The 7,629-nt window shown below is 42.3% G+C and overlaps 1 long non-coding RNA gene across 2 annotated transcripts in view; it reads right to left on the reverse strand.

Annotated features, from left to right (window-relative positions):
* Nucleotides 1-5,569, reverse strand: part of LOC146359676 (uncharacterized) — an 83,950-nt gene extending 78,381 nt beyond the window's left edge. Inside the window, exon 1 of one of the 2 annotated variants that reach the window (XR_014787316.1) lies at nt 5,469-5,569. This is a non-coding gene — a long non-coding RNA (uncharacterized LOC146359676). The remainder of the gene's footprint in view (nt 1-5,468) is intronic. The other variant, XR_014787318.1, reaches the window with a different exon arrangement.
* Nucleotides 5,570-7,629: the final 2,060 nt, after the last annotated feature.

A 7,629-nucleotide genomic window follows, 5' to 3' on the forward strand; every position in this document is an offset into this window, starting at 1 on the left:
TCTAATGAGGACCACCATCCAGGACTAAGTACGGCTGCATCCGCTGTTTCTAGTGAATTCACATCCTGGCAAATTAAGAACATAAGAGCCATGACGGATCAGATCAAGGCTCCATCTAGTCCAACATTCTGTTCACACAGTGGCCAACCAGCTTTTGACTGGGAACCCACAAACAGGAAACAAGTGCAACTGCACCATCCCACCCATATTCCCCAGCAACTGGTGTACGTAGGCATACTGCCACTGGTACTGGAGGTAGCATATAGCCATCAGGACTAGTAACCATTGATAGCTGTATCCTCCAGGAATTTGTCTAACCCCCTTTTAAAGCCGTCCTAATTGGTGGTCATCATTACATCTTGTGGCAGTGAATTCCATAGTTTAACAATGTGCTGTGTGAAGTAGTACTTCCTTTTATCTGTCCTGAATCTCCCACCAATCAGCTTCATGGGATGACCCTTGGTTCTAGTATTATGAGAAAGGGAGAAAAATGTCACATTCTCCACCTTCTCCACACCATTTATAATTTTGTAGACCTCTATCATGTGTCCCCTTACCCTCTTTTTTTCCAAGCTAAACAATCCCAGTTGTTGTAACCTTCCCTCATGGGAGAGATGCTCCAGCCCCTTGGTCATTTTAGATGCCCTTTTCTGCATTTTTTCCAGCTCTACAATATCCTTTTTTAGATGTGGTGACCAGAAGTGTACACAGTATCCCAAGTGTGGTTGCACCATTTATTGGTATAAGGGCGGTATGGTATCAGCAGTTTTATTCTCAGTTCCTTTCCAAATTATGCCTAACAAGGAATTTCCCATTTTCACAGCAGCCAGTCACTGGGCTAACATTTTCATTGAGTTGTCTACCATAACCCAAGATCTCTTTCTTGTTTGGTCACCACTAGCTCAGATCCCATCAGGTTCTACTTGAAGTTGGGATTTTTTGCCCCAACAGGCATCGCTTTACACTTGCTTACATTGAACCACATTTGCCATTCAGGATCTGCTGGTCATTTCCATGGCCCCACCCATCCACTTCACAAACAGGACAACTTAGGGGTCAAGGTATGAGCAGTTAGCATTCATTCATTCATTCATTCATTCATTCTATATCCTGCCTTTCTACTAATAGGTGGCACTCAAGGTGGCCAACAACAAAAAATGAATTCAAACAAAATCTTAATTAAAACACAGCATAAAAACAAAACAAATAAATTAAAAACACAATTAAAACACAATCAAAGAAATAAGCAGTACCAGCCAATTAAAAAAACAACAACCCTTCAACAGCAGAACAGCTTATAGGCCAAAGGCCTGCCAGAACAAAAACGTATTAACCTGTTGGCATAAGAACAGGAAGGGATCCAATTTAGCTTCCCTCAGCAGGGAGTTCCAGAGCTCAGGAGCAGCCAGCAAGAATGCCCTCCTTCTGCATCCCCACCAAACACACCTCTGATGGTGGCAATACCAAGAGAAGGGCTGGGACAGTGTTGGCGTTCTAACAGCACCAACAACCAAGAACCAAAGCGTTCACTAAGGGTGATGAGAAATATACAATCTAAGTGTGGCAGAACAGTGGTTTCAACACACACATTCTCTGTCCTGCACACAAAGGCCTCAGAAGGTAGCCAACATGTGTCAAAAGCACTTCCATTTAGGATGTGCGTCTGTCTTCACCGTTAGTGTTGCATACAGGGAAGCATTCTCTAAGAGGACTCTTAGCGAGAAAGAACTCAGTCATGTTTGAAAGGGTGATTTCAGACAACTGGCTTTCCTGACTGTTGTCACCATATCTCACAAATGCAGCACATAGCGGTCATAGCCCATGCTACAAGCTACAATAATTTCAGATCAGTCAAGCCTTCCATGATTTCATGGCAAACACAGACAAGGGTACCACCAGAAAATGTACTTTTTACTCATTATCACCATGTTTACAGAGTATACATTTGCTAGAAGTCTCGCACACTTTTTTCATTAGACCACCTTCTAAGCATTTAACCCAAACCAAAGCAAGGACTCTGCCATTCATCCCATGTTTCCTCTTGGCTTGGCGTAAATGGTATATATACATATATCAGTCTGGCCATGGTGCTCCATGTTCTGGTACCCTCCCAGTTGGGTTGCTGCAATAAATTATATGTGTGGCTGCCCTTGAAGATGACTCAGAAGCTTCAGCTGGTCCAGAATACAGTGGCCAGACTTTGGACTGGTACAGCAAGATTAACGCCTACTTTAAAGAACATCTGGCTGCCTGCTCACTTCTGGCCCGATTCAGGGTGCTGGTACTTACCTTCAAAGCCCTAAATGGCTTGGGACCCAAATACCTGAAGAGACCAACTTGCCCACACATTAAGATCTTCAGCTCAGCTGTTCTCCAGATGCCCCCTTTATCAGAGGTACGATATTCAATCACAAGGAAAAGAACTTCATCAGCGGTGGCACCCCAATTAGGGAACGCCCCTCCCTAAAGAGGGTCTCTGGACACCTACACTGCAATTTCTTCGGTGCCAGGCAAAAACTTTTTTATTTACTCAGGCATTTTAAATTGTTGTCATTTCTAACTCTGCATTTAAATACTGCATTTGCTGTTTTGGTACTGTTATTTTATATTTTGATTAATTAACTGACTTGCCAATCCATTCTCTCCATCCTGCCATGAAACAAAAACTTTGGTTTTAGAAATCCTCCATTTGGTGTTTCCTCCTTTTGCTTGGGCCAAATGCATCAATCCACCTAGTTGCCATCCTGTAAGTCTTAGAACCAAACTAAATTTTATCTCAGAGATACATGAACACATCCACAATGGCTTTTGAGAGGCTAAAAACAGACACAAAGGAGATTATTTGGATTGGGGCCATGGTGCAGGAGAGGGGAGTTTAGCACAGCTTTCCAAATGCAAACTACCAGCACCCCTCTGGAGCAGCTATTAATTGCATGTGGAAAAAGAGGAAGCCATATCTGCCTGTAAATCTTCCGCAGTTAATTGCAGTTGTCGGGCAGGGGTGATTAGCACTGGGGAATTGGCATGGGGAGAAAAGTTAACACCCCTCCTTCTGCACCGCATCCCCAATCCAGACATCTAAGTATGTCATATATCTCCACACTAGTTTGGCCCTTAGTGTGCCTGCTTATGGACTGTGTGGCCCTGCAATGAGGTCATGAACTTGTTTGTCACGTCACACATAATATATACATCACCTATGATGCGAGTTTTCAAGCTATACAGCATTTTACTCTAAGCACCTTAAATGAGTTCAAGTCCCCAGATCCAGATGAATTGCATTCTAGGGTGCTGAAAGAGCTAGCAGATGGACTCTTGGAACCTCCATCTATTATCTCTGAGAAATCCTGGAGAACGGGTGAGGTACCAGAGGACTGGAGGGCAAATGTTGTCCCTATCTTCAAAAAGGGCAAAATGGAAGATCCGGGGAATTAGAGATGAGTCTGTCTGACATCAATACCTGGAAAGATTCTAGAGCAGATTATAAAGTGCTCAGTCTGTAGATACCTTGACACTAGAGACCAGCATGGATTTGTCAAGAACAAGTCCTGCCATTCTAATCTTATTTCATCTTTCCATTGGGTAACTTCCTGAGTAGATAGTGGAAATGCTGTGGACATAATATATCTTGACTTCAACAAGGCATTTGACAAAGTACCCCATGATATCCTGATTAGCAAGCTAGTTAAGTGTAGGTTGGATGCCATTACTACTAGGTGGATCCACAGCTGGCTACAGAACCATACTTAAAGCATGGTCATCAATGGCTCTTCATCAAACTGGAGGGAGGTACTGAGTGGGGCGCCGCAGTCCCGGGCACTGTATTCTTCGTTTTTATTAATGACTTGGAGGAAAAGGCGGAGGGAATGCTTATCAGATTTGCAGATGACACAGAATTGGGTGAAATAGGTAATACCTTAGATGACAGAAACAACATTCAAAATGATCTAGAAGACTAGGCAGAAAATAGCAGAATGCAATTTAACACAGACAAGTGCTAATTCATTTAGGAAAGAGAAATCAAAAGCACAGGCATAAAATGGGGGATAACTAGCTTGGCAACAGTACGTCTGAAAAGGGAGTTGGAGTTGATTACAAGCAAAATATGAATCAGCAATGGGATGTGACTGCAAAAAAGGCAAATGCAATTTTAGGTTGCATCAATAGAAGCATGGCTTTAAAATCATGGGAAGTAATAGTTCCACTCTAATCTGCGCTGGTCAGACATCACTTTGAATACTGTGTCTAGTTCTGAACTCCACACTTTAAGAAGGATTCAGATAAATTGGAACAAGTTCAGAGAAGGGCAACAAAGATGATCAGGGGGCTAGAAACTAAGTCCTATGAGAAAAGATTGAAGGAACTGGGTATGTTTAGCCTTGAGAAGAGAACTGAGGGGGGATATGATAGCACTTTTCAAGTACCTAAAGGGCATCACACAGAAATGGGCCACAACCTATTCTCTATCATCCAAGACATGAAATAACGGGCTTAAGTTACAGGAAGGCAGATTTTGGTTGAACATCAGGAAAAGCTTCCCAATGGTCAGAGCAGTCAGACAATGGAACCAACTTAATAGGGAAGTGGTGGGCTCTCCCATCACTGGAAGTACTCAAGCAGGGACTGGACATCTGTCAAGGATGCTTTAAACTGGATCCCTGCACTGGTCAAGGCATTCATCTCAATGGCCCTTCCAAGTTAGCCCTGGTTAGTACTTGGATGGGAGACCGCCTGGGAATCAGGCTTCCTGCATTGAGCAGGGGGTTGGACTCGATGGTCTTGTAGGCCCCTTCCAACCCTATGCTCTATGATCTTCAAGGCTTTTTAATGGGGGAAAAAAAGATATTTCTAAGTTGGGTTTGATATTAAGCCTGTCCTTGTTTAGAATTCCCTTCTTGAACAGCTAAACTGAGTTGTCTCCGAAGTACATCAGAGTGGTATATTAGAACAAAATATACTGGGTCAGTAAAACTACCTTGATTAGGGTCAGGCAGTGTTCACAATGAAGTATGCAAGTGTAACACTTTTGTTCAGGATCTCTAAAGGGACTCATAGCAAAGGCTTTGTACAGGGACAATTAACATATATCATTTTAATTTCTTAATTAAAACAATAATAATGCACATGTAATAATTTTACATCCCTAACAATACACTTATCACCAAAACCAATAAAACAGAGCACAGCCATTCCAAAGTTCTGTCTTTTGGCATGAGTCCACAACAAAAATATAAATAAAACTTCTCTCTGAAGTTTAATTTTTCTGCTGGCTAAAGAAAGAAAACAGTCTCTACTCAGTTCACTCCAGCTCTGCAGCAATCTTCTCAAAGTGGATGAGTCCAATAACAGAAGAGCAAACTTTGGAAACAGCCCTTTACATAATATAAGAGAAACAAGGAACTCATAGTGTTTGTAAAAAAAAATCATGTCTCTTTAAAAACAACTCAAAGGGAAACCTCCCTACTAACCTGTCTCAAGAGTTCAGGGTTTTATGGAGACAAGAAACCAAGCTTCTCCCACACTGCATTTTGGTAACTGCCTAAAATGGTGGCCGCTCCCCATCTCATTCCTTTACTGAGCATGTGCAGGAATATTCACACTCAGAATTCTTAAAGAAAAATATACCAGTGGATTACACAAGCTTTCAAGTAACACCCATTGTTCCCATGGATGATTCTGAACCGGAAGGAAAACATGGTCAAAAACTGTCAGGCCCAATCTACATGGCCAATTTAATGCAGAGAGAGACTTTCCAATAGACTGCAGGGGTGGGCAACCTGTGGCCCTCCAGATGTTTTGGCCTACAACTCCCATCAGTCTTAGCCAGCCAATGGTGAGGGATGATGGGGGTTGTAGCCCCCCCCAGGGGGAAATATAGAAAACTAAAACTTTATCTATGGATGAAAATGTCACACTTTCGAAGCACTAGGTAACACTATCTAATTTACCTTCTATTGATTTTGTACCTGGTCTGCTTTTTAAAATATATCAGCAGCTTTAGCGCAACAGTGTTTTTCTTTACCTCTTTTTATTGACTTGTGAGGGAAGCAAGCCAGTGAGTTCCACTGAGCACTTGAAGCTGCAAACCTATATACACTTTCCTGAGAGTAAGTCCCATTGAACCACCCCAAGGCCATTTGTCAGTTGGGTGGTATATAAATCAAATAAATAAATAACCCAGTGGGATTACTTCTGAGTAGACATGGATATGTTTGCACTGCTAGACAGGCATTTCAAGGAAAGTTCTTCTATTTATTTCCCACCCAGCTTATCTGTGTAACTTGAGCTGTTAGCACATGGCAACTGTGTTATCTGAACAACAGCACTTCTATGTGTTACCAGAGAGTAAGACCATTGAATTTAGTGAGACTTACTCCCAAGTAAACATGAATATGCTTTGGCTGCACATCTTCAAGAAATTATTCCATACGAAGGCTTAATAATATTTTAGCTCGTAGCAGGTATCTAATTTGCAGTTGTATTTTTTTCTCTCTTGAACATCCTAAACTGAAGAGCTCTGAGTTACTCAGAAACGTGCATGCTGCATTGTGAATGTAAATTGGCCCTAATAAAGGTATTGTTTTATTGAGCCTGTAAATTTATTGTTAAGCTGATTTTTGTTCATTAATGCATCTTACTATACCAACCGACAAATTTAATCCTGGTGTCCCTTCATGTTGCTTATTTGGCGAGAAAACCCATCCCCTTAAAAGTGGCTTTCATGTACTAATAATGCTTTCTCCCTGTGACTCCTGACATCGGATCTCATTCCTGGCCACACAATATTCGGGGGCAACTATTTCGTTCCAACCCCCCACCCACCCATTTTAATACACACGCGTGCGGAAACGTGCGCTTAGACTAATATGAAAAGAAAACGAGGGCTCATGTTTATGCTGAAGTCTCCGCGTTTGTGTAGCAGCTGAGTGATACTTTTGTTTTAAAAAGTCAATTCGAAGGGGTTTAAAAAATGCGTCGTGAGTCATATTTATTTTCTTTTCAAAGTAAGTGAAGCCTTACTTCGCCTTTCCCCAGCTCATTCCGAAGCCTTTTGGGAAAGTAAAAACTCGGAAGAATGCAAACCCCCAGTAATTTATTTCAGCGAATATAGCGACGCTAGGGGTGGGAGGGGAATGAAAGTCACTCGCGTGTTGTTTTTGATAATGTGAGTAAACTGATTAATTTACTGCGATCCGTTTGCAAGAAGAATCCGCGATCTCTTTCTCGGCACGCGGCTTTAAACGTACACTCCGTGGCTGGAAGCGTAGCGCAGCCTCCTGCTCTTGGCTGCTTTTCTATCTGGAACCAAACCACGGCGAGGCACTACGAAGCTGGGTTCCCCCCTCCCAGACCCGCTTTTGTCTCTTGACATATTTATCGTTCGGCTGCTTGTGGCTAATTTTTTTTTTAAGTCATGTAAATTAAAGTGAGAGAAAACAACGTCGCATAACATTTCTAATCAACACGCATTTCCTTCCAAGACCCTCTGATCCTCTATTGATTCCCATTAAAATGCTTTTTCTTTGCCCCCTCTGCTGATCGAATTTCAGATCAGCTCAAGATATGCAACTAACCTTCCGGCGCAACTGAACCCAGCCGACTCGGAAAGATCAAAAGGCTGGCTTGCAT

The sequence above is a fragment of the Heloderma suspectum genome, chromosome 1, assembly GCF_057233095.1.
Source record: "Heloderma suspectum isolate Gila_16-S chromosome 1, 16-S_ref, whole genome shotgun sequence".
NCBI classification, from domain to species: Eukaryota; Metazoa; Chordata; class Lepidosauria; order Squamata; family Helodermatidae; genus Heloderma; species Heloderma suspectum.